Here is a 12,231-nt window from a genome sequence, read left to right as displayed (position 1 = left end):
CAGTGAGGGGGCCTGTCTGATGTGCAACGGCAAGGTGTTCCAGAGTGCCGGAGCAGCAACAGAGAAGGCTCTATCCCCTCTGAGCTTCCGCTTAGACCTCGGTACCTCTAGGAGCAGCTGATCAGCTGACCTGAGGCACCGGGCAGGAGCGTATGGATGAAGCAGCTCAGAGAGGTAAGTGGGGGCGAGCCCATTTAAAGATTTAAAAACAAATAAAAGAATTTTAAAATGAACTCGAAAGTACACCGGAAGCCAGTGGAGGGAGGCCAGAATTGGCGTTATGTGCTCCCTCCTTCGAGTTCCAGTCAAAAGGCGAGCAGCAGCATTTTGAACCAACTGGAGACGAGCCAGGGAAGATCGAGCAACTCCAAAATAGAGTGCGTTACAGTAATCCAGCCTAGATGTAATAAAGGCATGGATTACTGTTTCAAAATGCTGCAGCTCAAGAATGGGCTTCACCTTTGCCAGCTGCCTTAAGTGAAAGAAGCTGGACTTAACCACCGCGCCTATTTGATGATCTAATTTAAAATCACTGTCCATCCTAAAACCCAGGTCCAAAACTGTTGGCTTCACATACCGTGCCAGGGGACCCAAGTCAACAAGGGGAGGGTTCACGGCAGCCATTGGGACCAAACAAAATCACCTCTGTCTTCTTTTCATTAAATCCTAGAAAGTTTAAGGCCATCCAGGACTTAATGTCCTCAAGACATGACAGAAGTGATTTGACAGAAAAGGCATCTTCCTTCCTCAGCGGCATATATAGTTGGCTATCATCAGCATAACAATGAAAAGAGATGCCATGCTTTCTAAGAATGGAACCCAGAGGAAGTAAGTACAGTGAGAAAAGCAGGGGCCCTAAAATTGAGCCATGTGGAACCCCATATGACAGAGGAGCGGAGGAGGATTCAAAACCAGCAAGGCTTACACACATAAGGTACACAAAATTGCTGGAGGAACTCAGCGGGTGCAGCAGCATCTATGGAGCGAAGGAAATAGGCGACGTTTCGGGCCGAAACCCTTCTTGGCTTACACACATAGTTCTGTCTGCCAGATAAGACCTGAACCATCCCAGGGCACTGCCACAAATGCCCACTAGGTGCTGTAACCGAGATATTAAGATACCATGGTCCACTGTATCAAAGGCGGCAGATAGGTCCAGCAGGACAAGAACCACATAATTACCAGAATCATTAGCTAGGAGGATGTCATTAAAAACCCTTAGCAATGCTGACTCTGTGCTATGCATAGTTTTAAACCCAGACTGGAAAACCTCCTGAATATTATGCTCGTCCAAGAAGAGTTTTAGCTGAGCATAAACAACTTTCTCCAAAATTTTAGAAATAAAGGCAACTTGGAGATCGGTCTAAAATTGGCCAGAACAGTTTGATCCAGGCCAGGTTTCTTAAGTAGTGGTTGCACTACTGCATGTTTAAAACTTACGGGGACAACCCCAGAACACAAGCTGCTGTTGATAATGGCAAGAACCGACTGCCCTATACTAGGGAAAACCTCTTTAAAAAGATGAGGAGGGACAGCATCACAAGGGGAACCCGATGGCTTAATATGGCTAACCACATCCTCTAAACACGACAATGTCACAGGCACAAACTTATCCAATACCACCAGGCATGGGACAGAAACAGAGGGGTCAGAGGCAGGAGCTGAAATGAGAGCCCTTATGGAAACAACCTTATTAATAAAAAAGTGCAGGAAGTCATTGCACATTTCAGACGATGCTTCCAGACAGACAGGCTGCGGGGCATTTAGAACAGAGTCAATGATTTTAAATAGCACACGTGGGTCGTGACGCTTAGACACAATAATGTTTGACAGGTATTCTCTTTTGGCCTCTTTAACAGTGTTCTGGTAATGACGCCAACAGTCCTTTAGAATTTGAAATGAAACCTGCAGCTTGTCCTTCTTCCACTTGCGTTCAGCTTTGCGACACTCCCGTCGAGCTGTACGAGTTACGTCACTGAACCAGGGCTCGGATTTAGCTCTAGGCTGCAAAGTTTTTAATGGAGCCACAGAGTCCAGTATAGTTCTGCAGGAGGAGTGAAACCAAGAACTAATCTCCTCCGTATCAAGAGAAGTGGAAGCAGAGGGGGCACAGAGCTGATCGAAAGCAGCAGAGAACTGGCCAGCAGCAAAAGGGTTAAAAGTCCGACAGCGCCGAGCAGAAGCGCCAGGTTTAACTACAGCACAGGAGAAACCAACATCAAATAATACAGGCATATGATCAGAAACCACACTATCACAGATCTCCAAATTTAACACAGACAAGCCATGAGAAAGAACAAGGTCTAGTGTATGTCCATGTTCGTGTGTCGGACCAGACACACACTGCACAAAATTAAAAGAGTCAATAAGGCTTAAAAAGTCCTTCACCAACGGCTTATCAGGACAGCACACATGTATGTTAAAGTCCCCAACCATAAGGACACGATCATAGTTGGGCATAATCCCAGCCAGAAAATCAGAGAAGTCATTCACAAAGTCCTTATGATATTTGGAGGGTCGGTAGATGACAGCGCGAAGCACCGGGTCGGAACGACCCACCTCAAATAAAGTAGCTTCGAAGCTGGAGAACGAGGATGATATAGCGCACTGCTTGCATCTAAAGTTATTTTTATAAATAGCCGCTGTTCCTCCTCCACGGCCCGACATCCGCGGCGAGTTGAAATAAGAACAGCCAGCCGGTCAAAGTTCAATAAGAGCGCTGCACTCACCAGGACCGATCCAAGTCTCTGTCATTTAATAGAACAAAAAGCTGCCTACCTAGGTTTGTCCATATTACAAATATATTCTGCACTGCAGATAGCACAATAGAAACATATTGACAGACTAATAATTAAAAGTTGTAGCAAATGGAATTTAATACAAGCAGAAATGAAATTTTATAAACGATGAAAAGCTGAAAACAGTGCATGACGAAGATAACTTGCACATACATAGATCATTACAATATGGACAAGAATACAAAGAGGTATAGGTTATACTGTGGCCATACAGTGCAGGTTACACATCACCTGTTCTATTCACAGTTCCATTCACCTCAGGAAATACAATGAACTGCCGATGCTAGTTTACAAAACCTTTGGGTTTTCTACCAAGATACTCTGAATATTTACATTCACATACAATGAATTATGTATTTCACAGTATCTCTTTGCAATTATTGTAGGCCTCAGTGTCGCTTCCATCAAATAAATATTCTAACGTTTTGAGTAATGTAAATGAAGATAGTGATAAATGCCAACACATTACAGAGCAGAAAATCAGGCCCTTCATTCTATATCATCCATACTGTCCATGTTGTCTATCCATGCCAGTACTATTTGCCTGTTTTTGGCCCATATTTCTCTAAACCTATTTTATCCAGTTACCTGTCTGAACGTCTTTTAAATGTTGTGATTATACCCATCTCTACAGCTTCTACTGACAGTTTGTTTCATATACCCACCACCCTGAGCAAAATGCTGCCCATAAGGTCCCTTTTAAATCTTTCCCCACTCACTTTAATTCTATGCCCTCTAATTTTAAGCTCCCCTAGCCCATGACCATCCACCCTGTATATGCCTCTCATAGATTTACATACGATTACCCTCTTCAGGTTTGTACATTCCAGGGAATAAAATCCTAGTCTCTCCTTATAACCCAAGCCCTCCAGACCCAGTAACATCCTTGTGAATCTTTTCCACGTTGTTTTCAGCCTAAGGACGTCCTTCCTATAGCTGGATGACCAGAACTGCGCGCAATACTCCAAGTGTGGTCTCACCAATTAATAAAACAGGCGCAAGATGACATTTCAACTCCAATATTCAGTGCACTGACCAATGAAGGTGAATGTCTGGTTCACCACCCCGTCTACCCGTGTTGCCACTTTCGGGGAATTGTGCACCTGTACTCCGATGTTTCTGTTTTATAACACTGCCCAGGGACCTGCCATTTACTGTGCAAGCCCAGCCTTGGTCTAACTCACTACAATGCAACCTCACACTTGTCCAAGCTCACTTCCCCAGTTCATTTACATCTTGTTATGATCGTATAAGGGGTTGGACAGGCTAGATGCAGGAAGATTGTTCCCAATGTTGGGGAAGTCCAGAACAAGAGGTCACAGTTTAAGGATAAAGGGGAAATCTTTTAGGACTGAGATGAGAAAAACATTTTTTACACAGAGAGTGGTGAATCTGTGGAATTCTCTGCCACAGAATGTAGTTGAGGTCAGTTCATTGGCTATATTTAAGAGGGAGTTAGATGTGGCCCTTGTGGCTAAAGGGATCAGGGGGTATGGAGAGAAAGCAGGTACAGGTTACTGAGTTGGATGATTACCCATGATCATATTGAATGGCGGTGCAGGCTCGAAGGGCCGAATGGCCTACTCCTGCACCTATTTTCTATGTTTCTATATAACCTTCTGCACTGTCAACTCACCACTACACTGCCAACGTCAGTGTATTTTACAAATATACCAACCATGTTAACAACACTTGGTATTGAGTATAGTTGGGATATGTTAAAGTTGTATAGAATGCTGGGGAGGAGACATTTGGTGTACTATGTTCAGTTTTAGTCACTCTGAAGGATGTCATTAAGCTGGAAAGAGTGCAGAGAAGATGCAAGCTTGTTGCCAGAATTATAGAAGCTGAGCTAGAGGGCAGGGTAAGACCTTATTCCTTAGTGCGCAGGAGGATGAGGGCGATCTTATAGAGGTGTATAATATCATGAGGGGAATAGATAGGGTGAATACACAAAGTCTTTTACCCAGAGCAGAGGAATCAAAAACCAGAGTACATAGGTTTCAGGTGAGAGGGACAAGATTTAATGGGAACCAGGGGCGTCGGAGCGATGGCTGCCTTGTCGGCAGTCTGTTCGTCTTTTTTACATTTTTTGTTATTTTTTAGTTTGTAAAAAGTTTTGTTTTAATGTTCTTCGGTTTGTTTTATGTGGGGGGAGGGGGAGGGGATCGGGGGAAACTTTTTTTCAGGTTCTTCCCTACCCGGAGATGTGATCAATTTTCACATTCTCCGGGCTCTGCGGCCCACCATCGATGGAGCTGGAAGCCTCCTCGTGATCCCCACCGCAGGGCGTGGACTTAACATTGGAGCTGATCCCTTGCCTGGGATCGCTCCCACCGCGGAATCAACATCAAATGCTCGCAGTCTTGGGTGAGGCCGAGTCGGGAGCTCCAACGTCGCGGAAGGGTCACCAGCCCCGACGCGAGGTTCGATCGCCTGGCGCGGGGGAGCTGACATCCCCCCGAAGCAGGAGCTTGATCGCCTCGACGCGGAGGGCCCGAATGCCGCCGGCTACGGGAGTTAAGATCATCCCGTCAACTGGGGCTCGAGGCCCACGACCGAGGAAGAACTAAGGGAAGGACTTGAACTTTATTTCGCCTTCCATCACAGTGATGAATGTGTAGGAGTCACTGTGGTGGATGTTCATGTTAAAATGTGTTTTTTAAGTGATCTGTTACTTTTAATTGTATGACTGACCTGGCCAATGAAATTCCTCGTATATTGCAAAACATACTTGGCGAATAAAGTGTGATTCTGATTCTGAACCCGAGGGGCAACTTTATCACTCACAGGGTTGCGGGTATATGGAATGAGGTGCCATCGGACAAAGTTGACAAAGGTACAATAGCAGCATTTAAAAGCTACTTAAGATAGACACAAAAAGCTGGAGTAACTCAGCGGGACAGGCAGCATCTCTGGAGAAGGTATGGGTGACATGATAGATACATGGATACAAAAGGCTTAGCGGGAAATACGCCAAACGTGAGCAATTTGGATCAGCTTAGATGGGACAACTTGGTCAGCAAGGACATGTTGGGCCAAAGGGCCTGTTGTATGACAATACAATCATCCAAATCGCTGATGAAGATGACAAACAGAGGACCCACCACTGGTCACAGGCCTCTAATCACAATAACAACCATTTACATAGAAACATAGACATAGAAAATAGGTGCAGGAGGAAGCCATTCGGCCCTTCGAGCCAGCACTGCCATTCATTGTGATTACGGCTGATCGTCCCCAATCAATAACCCGTGCCTGCCTTCTCCCCATATCCCTTGACTCCGCTAGCCCCTCGAACTCTATCTAACTCTCTCTTAAATCCATCCAGTGATTTGGCCTCCACTGCACTCTGTGGCAGGGAATTCCACAAATTCACAACTCTCTGGGTGAAAAGGTTTTTTCTCACCTCAGTCTTAAATGGCCTCCGATTTATTTTAAGACTGTGCCCCTGGTTCTGCACTCGCCCAACATTGGGAACATTTTTCCTGCATCTAGCTTGTCCAGTCCTTTTATAATTTTATGTTTCTATAAGATGCCCCCTCATCCTTCTAAACTCCAGTGAATACAAGCCTAGTATTTTCAATCTTTCCTCATATGACAGTCCCGCCATCCCAGGGATCAATTTTGTGAACCTACGCTGCACTGCCTCAATCACAAGGATCTCCTTCCTCAAATTAGGCGACCAAAATGGTACGCAATATTCCAGATGTGGTCTTACCAGATCCCTATACAACTGCAGAAGAACCTCTTTACTCCTATACTGAAATCCTCTTGTTATGAAGGCCAACATTCCATTAGCTTTCTTCACTACCTGCTGTACCTGCACGCCAACTTTCATTGACCGGTGTACAAGGACACCCAGGTCTCGCTGTACCTCTCCCTTACCTAACCGAACCCCATTGAGATAATAATCTGCCCCCTTGTTTTTGCCGCCAATGTGGATAACCACACATTTATCTATATTATACTGCATCTGCCACGCATCTGCCCACTCACTCAACGTGTCCAGGTCACCCTGCAACCTCCTAACATCCTCTTCACAGTTCACACTGCCACCCAGCTTTGTGTCATCCGCAAACTTGCTAGTGTTGCTCCTAATTCCCTCTTCCAAATTATTAATATATATGGTAAACAGTTGTGGCCCCAACACCGAGCCTTGCGGCGCTCCACTCGCCACTGCCTGCCATTCTGAAAAGGACCCGTTCACTCCTACTCTTTGCTTCCTGTCTGCCAACCAATTTTCTATCCACGTCAACACCCTACCCCGAATACCATGTGCTCTAATTTTAGTCACCAGTCTCCCGTGCGGGACCTTATCAAAGGCTTTCTGAAAGTCTAGATACACTACATCCACTGGCTTCCCTTCATCCATTTTACTTGTCACATCCTCAAAAAATTCCAGAAGATCAGTCAAGCATGATTTCCCTTTCATAAATCCATGTTGACTTGGACTAATCCTTTCACTGCTATCCAAATGCCCCATTATTACCTCTTTAATAATTGACTCCAGCATCTTTCCCACCACCAAAGTCAGGCCAACTGGTCTGTAATTCCCAGTTTACTCTCTCGCTCCTTTCTTGAAAAGTGGGATAACATTAGCTATCCTCCAATCCACAAGAACTGATCCTGAATCTATTGAACATTGGAAAAACATCACCAATGCATCCACTATTTCTAGAGCCATCTCCCTGAGGACCCTGGGATGCAGTCCATCAGGCCCCGGGGATTTATCATCCTTCAGTCCCATTAGCCTACCCAATACTATTTCTCGCCTAATGAAAATTTCTTTCAGTTCCTCGACCCCCATTAGATCCTCTGTCCTCCAATACTTATCCAAATCAAGTTTTATTCTGCACAACTGCAGTTAAGTACAGTTTCACTATTTCTTTGGACATAACTATATTAAAGTGAATCACTGAATAAAACGTCCATTATAATACAGCGTGGAAACAGGCTGGTCGGCCCAACTTGCCCACACGGACCAACATGTCCCATCTACACTGCTTCCACCTGCCTGCAGTTGGCCTATATCCTCTAAACCTGCCCTCTCCATGCACCTATCTAAATGTTTCTTAAATGTTGCAATAGTACCTGCCTCAACTACCTCTTCCGGCAGATCATTCCATACACCCACCACACTTTGTGTGAAAAAGTTAACCCTCTGGTTCCTATTAAATCTTTTCTCGCCTCACCTTAAACTGATGTTCTCTGGTTCCCGATTCCCCTACTCTGGGCAAGAGACTCTGGGCATCTTCCTGATTTATTCCTCTCATGATTTTGGTCCTGATTTTGATGCTTGCAAAAGTTTTCTGCACATCATAGAGAATTGTCTAACTTTTGAACCACACTACCCTAACTCACTGCATGGGCCATTGACAAAAAAACATTATTTTGATGGGCCAATGAGAGCAAGCTGGTGAATGGGCATTGATCTGAAACTGCCATTGCTTTTCCCTCCATTGATGCAGAGGAATCTACATTCCAACACTTTTTATTTCAGACTTTCAGTTGGAACTGCTCTGTGCTTCGATGATGCAAGCTGCCCTGGGGAGATGACTGTGAAGGTGTTCTTTACAATTGATTGGTTCAGCAGACCACTTAAGACAACATTAGGAGTTGTCCATCGGAAGCAAAATACATTTTTAAATTTTCCATCTTTACATCTCCTTCGCACTGCTGAAAGTAATATATGTAAAATATTGTTAGAAGGGAGCAAGGCAGCTGGTATACAAACACTTGCTTCTGTGTGACAGCAGCTGCCCTAACATGGCATTTGTTTTTTTCAAATAGTTTGATGAAACAATTCAGCTTCTGTTCACTGAATTCCTGTGTCTGGCAGTATTATATGGTGGGTGGCAACAAGAGTGTGAAAGTTAATATTCAAAAATTTGTGTCAGTGCATGCAACATACAAATTTATAAAAACACCATTAAAACAGCAGACAGGCACAAAATGCTGGAGTAACTCAGCGGGTCAGGCAGCATCTCTGGAGAAAAAGAATAGGTGACATTTTGGGTTGCGACTTCATCAAACCAGCATTTGCAGATCCTTCCTACTCATGAAAACATCACATTGCTTCTAATCACAGCTGGGCCAAAGATCTTGCACATATTCACAGATGAACTACACAATAAAACCTGTTGATGTTCTATGCTTCTTTCAATTACAATTTAACATTCACACTTGTCCAGGTTAAATTTAACCTGCCATTTCATGTTACATTGTCAAACAGCCTATCAGCCTATCTACGATTTGGTCCAAAACATTTCTATACATCAAACAGCAGAGGTCTTAGTACTGATCCCTTGTAACACAGCTGCTCACAGATTTGCAGTCAGAGAAACATCCCTCCACCATTAATAAACACAAAAAGCTGGAGTAACTCAGCGGGTCAGGCAGTATCTTTGGGGAAAAGGGAATAGGTAACGTTTCGGGTCGAGACCCTTCATCAGACTGAGTCAGGGGAGAGGGAAACGAGAGATATGAAAAGGTACATGGAACAAATCCATTAAAGATATGCAAAAGAACAAATCAAAGCCAGCAACAATGATCACGGAAAGGTGGGCCCCACAATGGTCCATTATTCACTGTGGAGAAGGCAATAACAAGTGCCCATATCTTCCTATCTCCACCCCTTTCTGCTTTCCGCAGAGACCGTTCCCTCCGTAACTCCCTGGTCAACTCGTCCCTTCCCACCTAAACCAACCCTTCCCAGGTACTTTCCCCTGCAACCGCAGGAGATGCAACACCTGTCCTTTTACCTCCCACCCTCGACTCCATACAAGGACCCAAACATCTTTCAGGTGAAGCAGAGGTTCATTTGCACCTCCTCCAACCTCATCTCCTCCATCTGCTGTTCCAGGTGTCAATTTCTCTACATCGGCGAAACCAAGCGCAGGCTCGTCGATCGTTTCGCTGAATACCTCAACTCAGTCCATCTTGACCAAGCTGATCTCCTGGTGGCCCAGCATTTCAACTCCCCCTCTCAATCTGACCGTTGAAGGAACAGCACCTCATATTTCCTTCGCTCCATAGATGCTGCTGCACCCGCTGAGTTTCCCCAGCAATTTTGTGTACCTCATATTTCGCTTGGTGAGTTTACACCCCAGCATTATGAACATTAACTTCTCTAATTTGCTCTCTTAATTTCCCCCCTCCCCCCCATGTCAGTCATCCCACTAGTCCCACTGTCTCCGCCTACATTCTTTCTCTGTCCTACCCCCTCCCCTAACATCAGTCTGAAGAAGGGTCTCGACCCGAAACGTCACCAATTCCTTCTCTCCATAGATGCTGCTTCACCTGCTGAGTTTCTCCAGCATTTTGTGTCTACCTGTGATAACGAGCGATACAAACAGTGAAACTCAGCAGGACAACAGTGAAACTAGTACGATGACTAGGGTGGGGAAGGGACGGAGAGAGAAGAGATACATATTACTAAAGGTAGAGAAATCAATATCATACTGCTGGGTTGTAAGTTGCCCAAGCGAAATATGAGATGTTGTTCTTCCAATTTGTGGTTGGCCTCACTCTGACAATAAAGGAGGTCCTGGACAGAAAGGTTAGTGTGGGAATGGGAAGGTGAGTTAAAGTGTTTGCCAACCAGGAGATTGTGCAGGCCAAGGCAGACTGAACAAAAGTGTTCTGCGAAATGATCACCAGTCTACATTTCATCTTGCCAATATATAGGAGTCCAAAGGTACTTTCCCCTTCAACCGCAGGAGATGCAACACCTGTTCTTATACCTCCCGACTCAACACTGTGTCCACGGATGCCAACAGTCCTCTTACATGAGGCAGAGGTTCACGCACCTCCTCCATATAGTTAATAGTGGAGGGATGTTGCTCCGACTGTCAGTCTGTGTGTGTGTGAGCAACGTTGTTCCACATGGATCAACACTGTCCAGCTTTTAGTGTTTGTCTTCCAGCACCCTACATCTGCCAGCGCCCTGGCTTGTGTTTACATTGCTGGAGTCCCTTCGACTCCCGAAGCCCCGGCATTTCCTGCTGAGGTCCGTCCGCCTGTGACTGCCTAACCTGGGCGGCTTCAGCTACGACAGCTCGGCGCTTCCCTCCCCCCCCCCTCGCTGCCCGGACTGAGGCCCCGGACCCTCCGCCCCAGTCCCCCCGCCCGAGGGGAGCGGCGCTCCCGCTGCACCAACCCCAGTGGGGGAGAGGCCGCAACGAAGGGCCGACAGGCAGCCGGCGGAGCGAGGGCCGGAGCCCCGGGATAGAACCGCGGTCTCCGCCCCAACCCAACCCCGGGCTCTGTCCGGGGAAGACAGAGGGTGGTGGCCGTCCCGTCCCCTCTTGTCTTGTCCCGTCTTGTCTTGTCCCCTCCCGCCTCCTCCCCTCCGCGGTTTGAGCAGAGACATCCCTCACCTCACCGTCGCCGCCGCTGCTGCCGCTGCTGCTGTCACCGGCCCCGCCCCCTCTCCGTCTCCGTCACCGCGGCAAGTCGTTTGAAAATGGCGCGCACCGCATCCGGGCGACCGCGAAACCGCGCCGCAGCGCCGCCCGGCGGAGGCGTGGGGTAACTACACTCGGTTCAGCGCCGCCCGGCGGAGGCGTGGGGGAATTACACCCGGTTCAACGCCGCCCGGCGGTAAAGGGGGAACTGCACACGACCAGTGGCGCCATCCAGTGGTGTAAATGGAAATTACACCCGGGGGCAACGACGCTATCTCTCTATATATAGAGATATATCTATATATACCTACATATATATATCTATATTACTAAAAGTCTGATCTTGACCACTTCCTGTTGTTCTGTATATTGATTTTATAAAAAACGCTACCACTTACGGCTGTGATTTTTGGCCATCTTACTCAGAGTCCCCTTCCGCTGCGCAGAACAAGAGGATTTTTCCCATCGATGAAAAATAAAAGAGTTATTAGTGTTTAAAATGTTTTGAGATTCTCTCTGCTGAAGGCCATGCCCCTTCCGGAGGGACTATAAAACCCGGAAGTGTTGAGTGCCTCAGTCAGTCTGTGCAAGATGGGGGATGGAGAGGGTCACGTCTCTCGTCTGAGCTGTGAATAACACTGAACACATGTCTACTAAACTGTGAGTGTGGTTTTACTGACCTTGAGTGCCCTTAATTTGGTTTTGAAAATGAAAATGTGGTTGGTTTGAAATAAAAGCACTGCAAATGGTTGGTGGCGGTTGGTTTTAAATGAAAGCACAGCAAATGGTTGGTGGCGGTTGCTTTGAAATGAAAGCACAGCAAATGGTTAGTGGTGGTTGGTTTGAAATGGCAAATTATTAAAAGTCTAAACTTGACAACTTCCAGATAAAACGTTACCACTTATGGCGATTTTTGGCCATCTTACTCAGTCAACCTCCGCTCATCAGTTGTAGAGGATTCTTCCCATCATTGAAAAATAAAAGTGTTATTAGTGTTTAAAAAATGTTGAGAATCTCTCTCCTGT

At 46.1% G+C, this 12,231-nt stretch overlaps 1 protein-coding gene across 7 annotated transcripts in view; it reads right to left on the bottom strand.

Annotated features, from left to right (window-relative positions):
- Positions 1 to 11,292, bottom strand: part of cep135 (centrosomal protein 135) — a 120,647-nt gene extending 109,355 nt beyond the window's left edge. For 6 of the 7 annotated variants that reach the window (XM_033029058.1, XM_033029050.1, XM_033029025.1 and 3 more), the window contains exon 1: positions 11,180 to 11,292. The gene's annotated coding sequence lies outside the window, so the exon portion shown is untranslated. The remainder of the gene's footprint in view (positions 1 to 11,179) is intronic. The other variant, XM_033029077.1, reaches the window with a different exon arrangement.
- Between the last annotated feature and the right edge of the window lie 939 nt (positions 11,293 to 12,231).

Source organism: Amblyraja radiata, chromosome 1 (assembly GCF_010909765.2).
Source record: "Amblyraja radiata isolate CabotCenter1 chromosome 1, sAmbRad1.1.pri, whole genome shotgun sequence".
Classification (NCBI taxonomy): Eukaryota; Metazoa; Chordata; class Chondrichthyes; order Rajiformes; family Rajidae; genus Amblyraja; species Amblyraja radiata.
Note: the sequence above shows the minus strand (reverse complement) of the source record. Positions and strands in the feature narration are given on the sequence as shown.